General features: G+C 40.8%; 1 protein-coding gene across 1 annotated transcript in view; it reads right to left on the bottom strand.

Moving 5' to 3' along the window:
- The window catches only part of KYNU (kynureninase), a 152261-nt gene that overhangs the window by 83136 nt on the left and 52220 nt on the right, over nucleotides 1-16905 (bottom strand). The window contains exon 1 of the mRNA XM_080399692.1: nucleotides 1-16905. This exon is cut by the window's left edge and continues 22909 nt beyond it; it is cut by the window's right edge and continues 52220 nt beyond it. The gene's annotated coding sequence lies outside the window, so the exon portion shown is untranslated.

The following is a 16905-nucleotide window of genomic DNA, read 5'->3' as shown; positions in this document are numbered from 1 at the left end:
ATCAGAATCAAATTTAATTTCTTCTCTATCAAATAAGACAGAGCATACTGTATTCTCCAAGCAATCAGTATTATCTACTCGGGCACTGATATTTCTGATCTTCTAAACTCTGTTAGTGTGGCTTTTGGAAGATCTTTCTCCGTGATTAGATAGTGGATATAATGTGATCAAATGAATGGTTGTATCAGTTGGCATACACAGCCACTGATGTCTAGGCACTGATACTGGGAAAACCAGATCCCTTCTGGTCTGCATCCCAAAATCTGGGGAGAAGGTAGCGGTCTGTTAAATAAAGTAACGTCAAATTAGAGGGAACAGACTCTGCTTTCCCAGCTCTAAATTTACTAAAATTTGTCTAAAATTACTCAGTACAAAAAGACATGCAATATTGAATCCCACATGTAAAAGAAAAGATTCTCCCCAGAACCTGCTGAATCACTGCTTAATAAAATAGGCTGAGTTTAACTAAAGTATGACTTTTTTTTCCTTAGTATATAACTTTCTGGGGAATAAAACACAATGGTTGTTTCAAAAACATATCTTCCAAAACTAATATTTCCATTTAATAAAGCAGATGCATTAAGGGACCAAGGCCTTATTCAATCTAAGCATTTAAATTACTTAATGGAATGTAAAACAGAAGCAAAACATTAAACTGATGGCTATTGGCAGTCCTGAGCTGCCAGGGGCTTAATCAGGTACTTCCTGAACAATATTCATCAGTCAAACCCAGCTTCCAGGGCTCCACACCTGAGCAGCTGATGGCAAAGGCAACGGCCGGGCAGCGCTGGGGTTCAGAACTGATGGTCCCACACAGATTCAGAGCTCAGCTCCTGCCCGTTCCGTGTCTCTTTATAATCTGCCCAGTGGTGATTACACCCAGTACAACTCCATCCGTCCTCATGCTCCCTGTGCTGGATCCCTGTCTCCACAGACACCCCTGAGCAGAGAGGACCATTGCACCAGCCCTCGTGCAGAGCCAGGGCTGGAGTCTTGCTTCCACCAGCATCAGCCTTTTCCTTTTACAGGTCTGCCTTACTTTAAAATCCACTTAATTAGGGCTTAGTGTCTTCCTTTATGAACAGATATTAGTATCTGTTTGTTTTTTATTATTAAAGAGTTATATCTTCCAGTAAACCATTAATAACTTTTATAGGCTTCTTTCTATGATTAATTCTATTTTTAAACAGACATAACAGCAGCAAGCAATAGTGAGAGAGTTCAGCTCTTCTTGAGTCCTGGAATCAGGAATCATTCAAGCAAGTAAACTCAAAACAGCTGCAGTAATTGGCTGAAATTGCCACTTTTAATGACACAAATTATACCAGAGTGATGTTTAATGAAAGCTACAATTCCCAGGCTCTATACATAAAATTTAAAACACTCTCCTAAATTGTGTTGACCTCTCTTGTTTAATACCCTGCTAATCTTTGGAAATTGGAAACAAATGCTTCAATTAAGAGACAATTAATTGACAATTAATTCAACAATAAGCAGATGGCCAGAAAGAGCATCCTGCTATTAAATGAATCAAATGTGAGAGGGAACATTTGACCTTTCTTATGTAAAGCCCCCACCCCTGGAGAAAAACACTTTTCTTATTAAAAAAAAAGAGCATGCAGGGGGGGTTGTGTCATGCTGTGCAGAGCTGTAACTGAAAAATGAAAATAAAAAGCTTATTTACATCAGTATTTTGGTCTAGGGTATAGGAATTGTGAATCAGGCTAGGAATAAAGAGAAACAGCATGCACAAGTGCAAGAGGATTTACAGTAGCTCTCGCACCCCAAGGCCTCATAGAAGAAAATAAAGCCACCATTATCATCAAAACTGCAGATGATCTCATAAAGGGCTTGTCTACACGGGGAGGTCAGCGCAGAACAAGCTCCGTGCTGCATTTCAAGCGTGGCTGCGGCTTCGCCTCGCTCCCCATGCAGGCACCACGGCTGCCACGGAGGAAGCGCATCCAGAGGCTCAGGGTGGAGGTGCCCGCTCTGATCCCTGCATGCATGAACCACAGCTGGAGAAGGCACTGAAAGCACAAAGCACATGGCAAACCTCTACCTCCCACAGGGTGGACTTGGGCAGATTACTGACCCATGTCATGTCACCCCCTTCTCAGCTGCTCTGCAGGTGGGAAAGGGCCAGTTTGGTGCTCTGGGAGCAAAAACATTCTTTACCTTCATCTTCCTGCTCCTCCTCCAATAACATCCCCATGCCTAAAGGTTTATTATTCTTGTTATATCTTAATACATATCTAACCATTTTGCAGGGGGGTAGGAAAAGGAGCCTTGAATTCCACAGCAAAACTCCCTCAGCCAAGCCAGGGCTTCGCTCTACATATTGCAAAAGATCAAAGCCAGATTGTCAGTGGCACGGGGGATACTTTCAGATAACTTCAGAAAATCATCCTTCTTCAGCTTCTTTGAGAAGATAGGTAAAATCCTAATTTTTCTCAGAAAACTGTCATGTATGTAAATATGAATTTATGTTGAATTTGTAATGCAGTGCATAAAACAGAGAAGACGCTCATCCCATGCACAAAGAATTATGTTTATGAGACACTCAGAAATCAGTTATATTAGCAAAGAAATAATTTACTTTGTCTCAAATAAATTACAAAAGATAAATCGATGAAAAAAAAAGAGAGACTTAGCCAAGGTGAGAGTTACTGGCAAAGAACTTGACCTACAGATAAACCAATGTCACTGCTCTCCAAATTTTTATTTAACCTATATTTAAAAAATAACGTGGTTAATGATTACGACATATAAATAAAACATTTCAGTCATCCTACACACAGTGCTGCGGTAGCATTTACTATGTTTCATTTGTTAGTGTACGTGATGCAGTCTGGCTATGACTTCATTGGTAATTTATACCGCAGAAACCCTGACACCTGGTGTGGCAGAAGCAGTAAGCCTGGCTTTCTAGGGCTTTGGCATAGGCAGAGCAAGCAGGGTAAGCGTTGCTTATACCAGGAGCTGTCTGAGTTTTGTTAATATTGATCAGACTCCTGCCCTTTATTTCGATGTATGTCTCTTAATCCCACCATGAGAACAACCTAATCCAAAAGCTGGAGCAGCAAGACCATTAAGCAAATTCATGAATACTTTCCTCATAATACTCATCTTTCCTATGTCAACACAATAGTGATGTTTTTTCCTTTAATATTAATAATACATTTGTACTTGAAAAAGGTTTTCTTAAATATCCCAGAAGTTAAACAACCAAATAAAAGTTGCTGCATAAAGTCAGATGACCTCTATGACTTGTGTTTGGACACTGCGGTGTCTCCTGGAAAGTACTTTCTGAATTTGTGAGACTCTAGATAAAACTTGCATGGTTTAGACAAGAAGCGTGTAGACAGAAATAATTATGCTGGGTTTCTCCATGCAGCTTCTGGAAAGTGGAAGACATCGGTGGCGCTAGAAATACACATGAACAACATCAGGGAAATATGTTTGTATCTGTCAGAGATCTGGGACCTCCAAGTGCACAGTAACACAAGTACAATATAGTCAGACAGAAGCTTCATTAACTATGACAATAGTGAGAGAACTTTGGGGCAGCATCTCCAACTCTGCTGCCCCGACCTTGCCCAAGTAGTTGCAGAGATCCAGCCTATATGCTGGTTTGCAGAAGGGGAAGAAAGAGGAAAACCAGTAATTTCATTAATTTCATGTTAACAAAGCCAGTAACAAAGGCAGGCTCCTTAAGTGCTAACTGCAAATCTAAGAAGGAACCAGACCATAAATAACGTGCGGATGCAAAGAAGTGGCTCTGGATGGAGGATACGGGGGTGGCACAGCCAGCATCTTAGCTCAGAGCTCAGGAGTTGGAAACAATCACAGCTTTTAGTTGCAAGGAATGTTCTTACAGTTAGAATAAGCTTCTCAGCCAGACCTCTCAAATATTAAATATTAATGATTTTACCACCACATATCTTTGATTCCTGTTCAGTTTCCTCGGGCTCAAGTTTAGGACTTGAGACTGAAATATTAATAACAAATTGTAAATAAATTTATGATGGTCAGAGCCAAAAAGGATTTTTTTTTCCTTTATAAAGACTTCTTTACTGTTGATTAGTGATCATTTGACTACCCAAGCTGTTATCTCCGTTAGGTGTGTTTTCAAGAAGAAAGGTCTTGTCACAGATTACTCAATTATCTTGCCTTTTGCCAAATCTAGCCATAAATGTTTAGTCAAAGTTCCTGTGTTAGTAAACTCTACAAACTGCTTTAAAATTGTAGCACTGACTTCAGTTTCATTCTTTAATTAAACTTTAAGAGTGCCCCAGCAGTTTTGTGCCTGTGTCATCACTTGAAATATCTCAATCAATCCCCAGTCGCCATGCTGCATGGTGCTGAGTCTGCACACTTGTTAGCAGGTGACATATGGCATATGGGGGGGGACGACAGGGAGGGAATACAGAACATTATTCAAGAAAATTAATACATAAAAATGTGCTGACTTTGTCGTCACAGCTCATTGGCATTTGAAAATATTTTTAATTCTTGTCCCGTATGAAAGATGTAGAAGGAAAAACATCTTTTGAAAAGTCAATTTTTAATTAATATCTTGACATAATTTATTTTTAAACTTGAAATAAGGGGAAAGGTATATATTATTATTTTTCATGTTCAGTTTTCTATTTCAAAATGCCTTTTCAAACTCTATGTTTTAAGAAGAGTCTAAAAAGTAAGAAAAAAAGAAAAAAAAACCAACCAAGAAAAAGAATGAAAGACCAAACCCCCCCCAAATAAATCAAAAGCATGAAAATAAAAATTTTAGTTTACTATGAAGTAAGCTTTCTTGGGAAACTTGTTATTATAAATTTTCATCCCACTAAAACATTAGGAAAAAAGTATAGATCAGCAAGAAAGAATAGTCTCCACTCACAGTCCAGCTATACAATGTGAATTATAGGTAAACACTATTTAAAAAAATAAAAAAATCCAATTTTCTGAAGTTCATGAAAACAACTTTTGTTCTGAGTGCTATTATTTTGTCTAATACTGTTAAAATTAAGATGTCCTTTGATTTTCTGAAAACTATATGTTAATAGTTGCATTCATGTGGTAATCAAGATAATTGGAATAAAAGGGGGCTTTATTAGTTCCATGCTGGAGTTTTTAAATGTCTGGCAAAGCAGCTGTCATAATCATTAATATTACTTGTATTTTGTAAGTATTCATTATTGTATTAGTTTAATATAGTATTAGAATAATCCAGGGATACTCCAAATGACCGGAAGGAATCTGGACAAAACCACGTTGTCAATATTTTAAGAGATTGCACAAGAGCATCCGTGTAATTGTATTCCTTAGCTTTTGGTTCCAGGCTCAACCTACTTGTCTAATGACACCAAAATTGAGAGTTTAACTAATACAATGCCCCATTACTCCACAGCAACCATTACTGTGACCAAACTGATGTGTGCTCCTCAACACCACACAGAGATCAAATAATTACCTGTGTACGATACTTAAACTGGCAAAGTCAAATATGGCAAAATCAAGTTGATTTCCTTCGTTAGTGAAAGTATTTGAAATAGTAAAATACATAAATAATGGCATGTTTACTATCCCATCATTAACAATATCTAAAGGAGATTAATCTTATTTCACTGCAGCTTTTCGAAGAATTTGTATAAAACCGGTACAACGCAGGGATCAGGCATGGGACCAGAGATCTAAAGGGACACATGCTCAGTGATGGGTTCAGTTGCCCAAATGAAAAAAAAGAAACAAATTAACAGTTTTTCTAGTCGTTTGCCCTCGTTTTCCTTTGTTGCTACTGGAACATAGGCTTAACTGTTTTTTTGTAGCCCCTCATCAAGCCTTGGCAGCTTATCACCAGCTCCAAGGCAGGATCAGGGTTAGCAGAGTATTAGCTCTGTGCCATCTTCACTTGAGACCAAAAAAACAGTCAGTCAGCTAATGAAAGATACAGTAGACCTGGCAGTTTATTATAAATCCTGTGCTCCCATCAATGGCCCCAACACGCAGGTACACTCCTGCAGCTCTCTGTTCTGCAGTTAGGCATTTCAGGCATGTGCAGAGGATAATGTTCCCTTTAGATCCCACTCTGTCCTCTGCTAATCTCCTGTCAGCCAAATTTTCCTTGCCCCCCTCCATTTTACACTACATCCCATTTTAGAAATCCTTAATTAGACATCCAGGCAGATTACAAAGGCATGATATCACTGATGAGCCAGCATTTCAGCTAACAATTGCCAAAGTTTGGGGAGGTTATTGTTTTTGTTTTGTTTTTTTGTTGGGTTTTTTTTTGGTTGGTTTTTTTTTGGGGGGGGTGGTGGTGGTGTTCTTTTTTTAAGTCCCAAACTCAAAAGGTATCTGGCTGTGCAGCACACTTTCTGAGTCTTTGAAATGCAAATAAGTAAAGTCCAGTACACTGAAACTCAATCTGAATTACTCAGAAATGTCAGAACAAGAAAGGCTTTGCAAGTGCAATACCCTATTTAATAAACCTTTTCAAAAAGATCATGGTGGAATGTGTTGAGTTTGTCATTTGAAAGTCTTTAAAAAGTAGCCTGCCTAATCACAGTCACCAGACCTTTCCCAGCAAGATTTTAAACATACAAATATAAAAGTGTCCTTAGCTAAAGGACACAGTTTGCATCCAGTTTACCAGAGACCCTCCTACTGTTTATATATTATATATAGTGTGGTGTAATTGTGGTGGTGCAAAGGGCAATGAGCTCAACAAATTAAGGGTTAAATTCTCAAAAACTGCTTTAGTCAGCCATGATTTCTGCAATTCATGTTATGCTTCAGTGGTGCACATCTACAGTGACCTTAGTCCCAGCTAAGCTCCACTTTTATGAGGAGAGGTGAGCAAATTCATGAGGACCCCCTTGACTAGATGCTTTTCTGACAGGCAGGTACCTCCCGTGCAATCATTAGTAGGAGTTAATTCAACAACAACAAATTCTATTTGCTCTCATGAGGCATGGGCCTTCAAAGCCCACACCAACCAAAAATATCCTATGCAGTCATTAACTGTAGGATTCAGCAGATTTAAATGTTATACAAAACTAACGATGTGGACCCTCTTCCCAGACACAGGACATCTGATCTCCTTCCTTTCCAGATGTTTAAATACCCTGGTGGAATACCCTTACTCACCAGGCTGCTGCCTTGTTCCCTCACACGTATGGGGCCACCTCCCCTTTTGCCAGCTCCTCCTGCTCATTCTCCTTCTCCCACTTTCATACTCTGAAGCCTTCACGCGAGTTGTCAGCTCCATCAGTCTACAAATGAAACACATCACAAGGCAGACCCCTTTCCTCAGGGGAGCAGAATAAAGGGCTATACAAGATGCACAGGCAAGTGCTTATAATTTCCTTGCCTTTTAAAAGGTAAATAGCCCAGAGTGTGCTATGAAGGCTTTTCAGAACAGACATCAAGGTTAATCTCCAGGTGAAAGCTTGGTGATAGGACTGTAAAAGTCCATTCGTTTTCTAACCCACAGAATATTTCTGGAAAGCTGGGGTGTCCAACATGGTGGCTGCTGCCATCAGGGCTTGGAAGCTGCTTGCCAGAGCTTGGGATGACAGCCACCTCTCCGCCCTCCTGCTCAACCTGTGGAAAGAGTGGTTTGCTTTTCAAGCACAGCCCCTCTGTATTTCCATGTGGATTCATTCACTCAAGAGCTCTCGGTAAGCAGTGCCTGGAGGAGAATGGATGCAATCACAAGACCTACAGCAGCTGCTTGCAGAGCTCAGCTGGTGTTGCCCACCAGGCTCTTCTGCCTTGCCTCGTACATATCAGTAAGGGCTGCTGGGTACCACCCAGTTTCTCACCTAATTTTACCCACTTGGGATCTCTAAACACGAACATTTTTGCTACTAACACAGCCAGGAACCTATTTTCAGATGACAAGAGCAACTCACTGCTTTATGCTGAGGTGAGGTCTTAGGTCAGTGTTTTGCTGCTCCAAAATACAGATGAGCTCAGCAAAGGTCTTTAAGCAAACAGACCTTCTCAGACCTAATTTCAGCCACCAGTGAGCAGTTTGTGCCATCATTCTTTCTCACCAGTCAATGCTTGTGAGCTCAGCCATTTTGCCTCACCCAGTAAGTTACTTCAGATCAGTGCTGTCAAGAATATAAATAACTTTTTATTTCAGCCATTGCCATTCTTCCTCCTGCAACAGATCCAGAGAGCAAGCATCCTGTTGGAATAGCAGACAGAAATTCATCCCCTTGTTTGAGTCCAAACACCTGTGCACCATGTCACTTGCATGATGATTGCTGCATTCACAGTGCAACCACTGCATCTTCCACGTTGTTTGGCAATTTATAAACGTAGCTGAGAAACCCACGCGCATAGGCTCTGTGGCTGCCTGCTTACCTCCAGCTTCTGTTTGGCATCTCCCATATATTTGAAGGAGAGGAAAAAAAAAATTTTAAAAAAGCACAACCAAAACCCAACAACAAAACAAAACAAATTATGGGAATAATAAAAGACTATACCATGAGCTATCTGCTCAGAATGGAGTGATTAATTCAAATTAGCATAGGGACTTTAGTGGGCCTCAGGGATACAATGATTAATGTGAAAAATACTTCATGCTAGAATAACAAACTAGACTTTGTTCCATATATTACAGCAATTGGCAGGTAGGGGGGATCTGGACACAGACACATCTGTGCGATATTTCCACAGAGACTAAGCTAAAGGTACATCTATATTAGTCCTTAGTGTGCATGTCTTTAGCCCCAAACCTTACCCCCCATGCTTCCAGGCTCATCCCAGTGGAGCCCTGTCACGGCACTCTCAAAACCATCAAGATGCAACAAGGTCTTTTACCACCTCATACCAACATACTCTTCATACAGTCCCTCTGCTGCCTTCACCTCATCCCACCTCATGCAGGGCATGTGTTCTCTCTTCTCTTACTTCTTCCCCTCTCCTCTTCTTCCTCAGCTGCTCTCCCTTCGTTGGCTCTCAACCCCTTACCAGAACCAGCCCCAGCTGCACCTTATCTACATCAGCCAACCCACCGCCCCTGAAGCCAACCCACAGTTGTATATTATCAATGCTAATTAGCCCAGCTTCATTCCACTACACTTCCCCCTTTTTTTTTTCTTTTTCATGTTTTTAACAATCAAAGCCCCTGCCATGTCGAGCCCCCGGTGCCCACCCCCATGCCTGCTCCATCCCTGCAGGCACAAGCCAGCCATCCCTCTCTACAGCAGTTTTCACTTGGCTCTGTCACACCTTAATAAAGGAATATAAAATAACTGCGGAGAAAGGGCAAACAAACAGGAGCTGTCACATACATGTTCTAGAAGAGCTTATTCCTGTGTGGGAAGTGCTACAGTGTGCTAAAGAACTTTTACATCTGTGTAAGTGGAACACCCTGGGATCCTGCCAGGAGTGCCAAAGATGGGAAATTTCACATTCCTGCTTAACCTGTCTTTGAAAACTTTGTGCAGGACAAAATTAGGTTTTATGACCATGGTTCACTGCTCACAGAGTGTGCCAGTGCATAACACTGAGATAGGATGAAGAATGTCCTGCTTCCATCGCTTACACTTACAAACAACTGCAGTAGTCTGTGCATGTGCAGGTTCCATGCCACATGCTCAGAAGGTGACCTTCATGTGTCACACAGGAGTACTCTGACCTGAGGTGTGAGGCTGCTTAGTATCTGCAAAATGAACTAATATTCCGTGAAAACTTCTACCTGCCCTGTGTCTGGAAAGACTGATTTGAAGTACCATGTGCAATCAGGTTTTTGTTGGTTTGTTTGGGTTTGGGTTTTTTTAACCATTCATTTTTAATGAGTGGGGAAATGTTCTGACTAAAACCTAGAAATTTATATTAATAAGGATTGATCAGTAAATAAAAGCATCCAAATGTGATGTTGTCCCCTATGGCCAAAGACAATACCTTTTATTTGCCTTATCACAGTGGAGTAACTGAACTGATAAATAAATAATAACAGCCGGCACAGAAACTACTGTCGATGTTCTGTGCCAAAAGTAACAACACACTACATTTGCCAAGAACAAAGACAAAACCAATACCTTGCATAATATGGTTTGCAAAGTAACATTTAACTATCCTCTGAAGTAATTAGCAAGTACATGAAACGCGTAAACAGAGAAAAAAGGGACATCTCCTGCTTCTGCCTCGCAGACTGTCAGCCACGGATCAGGAACGTGAACCCGTTTGACAGTGACAAGGCAGCAGCAGAAAGCGCGGCACCGCTCGCTTGGCAGGATTTCATCAAACCACAGCTCTTTCAGAAGGGCAAATTACCTGCTCTTGTTCTTCTTTCTGCCCCTCCTAAAATATGCTGTCTGCGTCCAAATAGAGACACGGGGACACAAGACAGCTGGGCTGTCAGGGATCCTGCTAACCCAGATCTGTCAAGGTGAGAGCGTGAAAGACTTCCATTTTCCGCAGGCCGGCTGGAGGAGGGAGATGATGTGCTGTCCTTACTCAGCTGCTGCCGTTGGGGAGGCTGCGAGCTTTCGGCAGCACTCGCCGCTGTCTGAAGGCCTAACATGTTCGACTTTTTATGCCCGGTGGGAGGAGGCCGCCGCTCGCAGTCCACAGGCAAGGCTTGTGGGGAAAGGGAAAAACCCTGCTCTGTCGTGCGGAGGGGAGAGCCAGGGCTGTTTCATACTTCGCCCGTTTTTCTTACCTGTGGCCCAGGCACCCACCCTGGTAGCATCAGACCCCCTGAACTGAAAAGGTAGCAGTCCCAGCAGCACTGACACAGTTTTTAAACTCTCTGTGGGGAGAGATTACTTTAAGAAACCACTTTAAGGTTGTGTACTATAGGTGCTGGCATCCTTTGGGGTGAAATGTGAAATGTGGGGAGTCATGGCTGTTCTGCCTGGGCATTTAAGAGCTGGTGGCATTTGGGTTACGAGCTGGAGTTCACCAGCCTTCCTGGCTTCTCCCAGAGGTATGACTTCAAATTCTGACAATATTTTCTAAGGGATATCGCTGCAGTCAAAGTTTTGCACCTTCTTCTAAGATTCATGCACAGCCAGAAGTACAGTGGTACATGCACTACTGTAGAATAGATAAGAATTTTACTAAAATAACAATTAAGGAACATCAAGTGAAGAAAAGGCTACGCTGGTAAGTGGTATCCTGATGGAATGCTCAGCAATTTTTTCCAGATAAACCTAGTCAATACTAGGATGAGTTAAGAGAAGACTTAGAGAAAGCAATAGGTGTTTTCAGAATGGATGGGCCATTAACAGCACATAATTGAAATCTTGTCGTTAAAAAGTGCCATTGAATTCAATAGGAGCTGCACATGCCTCTGAAGCCAACACCTGCTTTTGACAGACACCAGATAAGGTGATGAGGGAGCAGCACAATTCTGAGCAACAACAACAAGAAGCATTAGCTTACAATAAAAATTGAAAACACAAACTGAGGCTCAAGTATTTTTAGCATGGCCAAACTTTTTCCCAAAGTAATGAAAAGCTTGAGTGGAAATATGTGATTTACTCCCTTTGGTGCTGCTTCATAAATAGATAAAGTCCTCCTTCCCCCAGGTCTGGTCTGGGGAAAAACAAAGTGCTAGGCTGTTTCACCAGCGATCTGGGTGTTGCAGTTATGTGGATCTGCCATAAATTTACCAAGGAGCGAGAAAACTGCTTCTGCATAAGGTTTTCCTGCTTGTTCAAGAGTTTTGACATCCTCCAGACCACTAACTGAGGTCTTGTCAAGGATTTCATACAGCTTAATAATCAGCCATAGGGAAATGAGAGAAGTCACGTGATGAGAGCCTGACTAAAGGGTTTGCTGGAACTGACACCTGAGGCACAGCTGGCGGGGAGATGAAGATCCCCCTCCAGCTGTATTCACAGCCAGCCACTGTTAAAGGTCCATTTTTGCTGCCTTGAGATCACGTTATTGCACACAAGCAAACTCTAGACAAAGTCTCGATGATATCTAAAAGGCAGTAATTACCCATCTAGCCGTAATGAACCAGTACAGTGATGCGACAGAGTCAACACAGAGCCTATACCAGCTTCTCATAGATTTAAAGGAAAACGCTCAATCTGGTGGGTGCATGTTTGTCCCTGTAAGATCACAGGCAGTAGATAAAGTCAAAAACAAGATTTCATGGACTTCCTTCTTGTTGTGAGCCTTGAATTCCCTAATACAGAGGTCCCAGAGCTGACCTGAACCCTTTGACTACTTCTCTTTGACCTTACCCCATCTGTTAGCTCTTTGCTACATTGCTAAATGCGTATTAACATCTTTTTATCCTAGCTTTTTTTCCTTTAACTTCAGCTGCCATATATTTGATTATCTCCCTACTTAACAAAAAACGGCACTCCAAATATTTTTGTTGCCTCTGCTTTTGCTTTGGAATTAATTATGCCCTGTTCTCATCTTTAATTTGGATTATGGCTGTACATTTGCAAAAATGCTTTGCTGGGAATGCATGCAGCATATTTTGGCAGCAACTGTTCTCAAAATGTCTACTGGAGAAGCTCTCATGCCAGAAAAAAATCACAAAGTTTGAAAGAGTTGCACAGAACTTACAAGACTTTCTCCTAATTAAAACTTTATTATTTGGATTAAGCATTTGAAATATGAGGTGAATTTATGCAGCCTCAGGATATTATTTTCCTATAAATTTTGTCAATCTACAAAGGTATTTCTTTGCTATTTCCCAATATTTCTCCAGTATTTCTACATATCCTTGTAGGCTTCTGTTGATTACAGTTGTAAAACACAAGTTAGCTCACAATTCTATTGAAGACAGTGTTAGGACTAAATCTATAATGCTCTTCCCAATACATTTGAAAAAAACAGAAGTGAAGATTTCAGAGACGTAACGCATGCTAATGTCTGTGCTTTGTGATACTTCACAGACATTTTTTCCAAAATAAAAATGATTAATTTAGTCAAACCTTGATTTTTGAATCTGTAATCACTGACAGACAGATGTTCCCCTGATATAAAATGACATTGTTCCACTGACATTGACGCAGAAAAATCAGAAGGCTTTCTATCTCTTATCTTTAAAGTGTGCTTTAACCACTCAGGTTTAAATAACTGCCTTCAAGAGCTAGAATAATAATAAATTGAAGCTGATTTTCAGTACAATTTTTTTTACAAACAAGGAACCTGACATTTTTTGCTAGTTCCACTGGTTATGCGTACGGGCTAGAAAAAGGGCAGTCTCCATTACACAAACTATCTCAGAAATTTTACAACTACTTATTTCAAGGCAATGCCGGGATGATGTATCGGTCTCCCAAAGGTAACTAACGGTCGTGTTTTTGTTTACAGATTATCCCTCTATAAACTCTAGATACTGTTTTATTCCTGGTACTGTTCTTTACAATTGAAGATGTTCTATTTTATCACTTAAGAGGTGTTGAACATAAAATTGCAACCTGCATGATTCTGCTTTGTGAGCAGTCTATGAGCACCAAAAAATCTCTTTAGCCTGATTAATATCTGTGGAAGGCTCCATTTGTATCAGGAATTAAATAGGCAATGAGGAACATGACAACTTGAAAATAATTTGTGTCTCCCCCCAAGCTTCCACTTAAGTCTTTTCTTAAGAAGTATTTAGCTCTTGCGCAAAAATTCTGCACATTAAAAAAAAAAAAAAAAAAAACCAAAAAAAACCCAAACCAACAGATTTTTATCCTTGCAGCTGATGAGGAAGAAATGCCTGTGAGAAATTATTGTTTTAGAGAACTGGAAACACCTTGTGCAAAGGTACTGGTGCCGGTGATGTTGCTGATCCTTTTGGGAAGAGTGACTTTTACGAATAGCGTACAGCACTGTCCTTCCTCACGCAATAGCACTGATCTGCAAAGACAGAGAAGAGATGCCCGGAGTCCATAAGCACCTGGGACTAGCTGCTACACAGGCAGGCCATGAATATGAAAATCCAGAGCATTGGGCAGCTCTCTGGCAGACAACGTCACCAAGAGCTATGACCTGCCAGTACAGAGCATATATGTATTTATTTTTATTTTCTTTTTTTCAGTCCATCAGAATTTGTGCTTGTGCTCTGAGAATTCATCAGCCAGCTAGAAAGGCATAACAATAGCTGGTCAAGGACAAGAGCATACAACGCCTTTTCACAAGGGGCAAAGGCAATCAAGAGATTTCACACATATTTGTGCTGCCTGAGAAACATCCTTAATGTGTGGGGACACAGACAAGGGTAAGAGCAAGAAAGATAAATAGTCTTGCTCCTAGCTACAGTCAGCCTGTGGATAGAAGCAGATTGACACAGTTGAGTACAAGCACCATGAGCCAGAGACTGTAAATACCTGTTAGAGTGCAAGCTGGGCTGAGCAAGGAAAAATACCTCTCTCCTTCTTCCTAACCCTTCTGCTCATTTTTATCTGTCTCTCCTGGTAATTTTATCATCCTTCTCAGAGAGCAGGGAGGGGATGGAAAGGGTAAGTGGCATTTCTAACCCCGACCCTAGATATTAAGGGAGAGGTATTTAAATCGGTAAGATAGCTTTAGAGTCATCAGCCTCCGGAGACGAGCTCTTAGATTAGCAGCTCTAAAAACTCTTCAGGAATTACAGCTAAAGCAACTCATACAAAGCGTCCCAGTAATCCCATTTTTGCACATTTGCAAAAATGTATTGAGGAGGCTGAGAAATATTCAGTCCTTCTGAAACCTGGTAGCTTAAGTGGCTACTGCTGCAGATTTTGGCTAATTACACTACCAGGTGCGGATCCCGCAGAAAGATTTAGGCCTGGGAAGAAATACATGAGAAAATGTTGAAAATTTCTTTAAATTATTCCTACCTGCCCTCTTCCTAAATCCTTCTGTATTCTGCATATGTTGTAAAACTGCTTCTGCTTTGCAATGGCTGAGACTTTATAGAGAATATGACATACTGGGACAATATCTCATTTGCTGGATTTAGGTCTGGCACTGCACCCACCATTCCTGAGAAGATTAAGATACCAGAAACTGGCCAGATACAGCCAAGAAAATAAGGGCCAGCCTTTAGGTTTCATTGTATCCTTAGCACACCAGTGTCACATAAGCCTTTGCTTTGGATCTGAGCTAGGACGTAGCCCATTATGCCGCTTTCAGAGGATGGTCCTTGCAGATGTCACCCCTTCACAGAGCACAGACAGCTTTAGCTAATGAAAGAACTAACGAAAGGTCGCTACCAAGCTGACAGGGCCGCTGTGCCCTGGCATACCCAAGGATCTGGCTTTCCTTACCATTTAAAAACCAGAACAGGACAGCCTTTTACTCCATTCCAAACCGTGTCTGCCAGTTTTCGTTCATGGAAACTAGGTCGGGGGAGGAAAACTGCTAAGTGCCTAAACCTTGTCCTGTCATCTGAAGGACACAATTAGGGCATGGAAACCTGGAAACATTTTCACTAATCTATATGTAACTAGAGGTAGGTACAGCTATAGCTATAACTAACCTAATTAGGGACTGTGCCTGGGAATATCCCAGAGAATCATTCAAGAGAAAGCCTCAGTTCCACAGGCAGACATGGTCCGGAGCTGACTATAAATGCACATAACGGGCAGGAAAAGTGGAAGTTTTGTTGTAAGAGTTGCCGGTCACTTTGTCTTCTAACATTCCTGCCGTAGAAAAGACATGGGAGATCTCTTTGTACTGGGAAACAGATATCCTGAATTCCTGCCTGTGTCCAAGAACAGCACAGCAATCATCTGGACACATGACCATATGGCAGGTACACGTGCCAGGAACATGTCCCAGGAGAGGAGTCTTTACCTTCAGAACATTACTGCTAATCACTCTCCTCCAGATTGCGACAGGCAAAATGCAGAGGATCCCATCAGACTCATACAGAGGTCTCCAAAAGAATTAACATATTCTGTATACAGCAAATTTAGTACAATATTGAAACATGAATAAAAATTGAATACATTGGATTAATATTATCAATACATTTTGAAATACAGCAGCAATTCTGTTTGATACTCTGCCATTGAATATTCTTGTTTTGTTTTGCTTCAACTTTTGCATTTGGTTTTCTCACTTTGATTTGGAACTTATTTCAAGCACAAAGGATTTACCACAAAACAGGAAAAAAGTGTTTCTCATCAGTCAAAAGTAAACGCTTTCCATTTAAGATGGAAACACAACTCCTTAGAACAGCATGAATCCCTTATCAAAAGAGAAACGTTATTGGTTTTCAAAATCAAATATTAGTGATTACTGTAAGGATCACTGCAAATACCTCTTACACGAGTGCTCAAGGAGCTCATTGACCTCAGGATCTAGTCACAAAAGCAGCTAGGCTAATAACCATAAATTATACTAGAGTTTACTGAATATTAAGATTGCTGAATATGAAACAAGAGACTTGTAAATTCCAACATAGCTGATCATCCTCTAGAAGAACCAGTGAAAAAAAATCATCCCTGAAGTGTTCAGATTCATGTACTGTTGAATCATATTTTTCATCTCTGATTGAAAAGCAGAATGGCTTTATGTTATCTCCGTTTTATCTCCATGGAGAGCTAAAGACAGCTACTGTCATCTTGTATGCCAGGTCTGTCACACTTGGGACATCTTGCATTGGGAGCCTAAGAGTATTGCATTTTTTAAGTACAGTTTTCTCAAAAGCAAGATACAAGATCTGAAAAATTCTTACCAGAAGAGGAAATAAGAAAATAATTCCTTAAATTGCAAGTCAGATGGAAAGGGACACTTCTTTGCTTGGTCATTTCCAGAAAGAAGAAAAACAACCACCATAGTCAGATGCAACAGTTTGTGATTAAAACCACAATTAAACCAAAACGTCACAAATAACGTCTGCTTGCTGTAATTAAAACTCAAGGCACAGAACTGACTGCCTTCAAGGCAGTTCACATGGTCTGCTAGAATCCATATGCTCGCTCAGATACCGTGTTGATA

The sequence above is a fragment of the Falco punctatus genome, assembly GCF_963210335.1.
Source record: "Falco punctatus genome assembly, chromosome: 8".
In the NCBI taxonomy this organism is placed as follows: domain Eukaryota; kingdom Metazoa; phylum Chordata; class Aves; order Falconiformes; family Falconidae; genus Falco; species Falco punctatus.
This window is presented reverse-complemented; position numbering and strand designations above follow the sequence as displayed.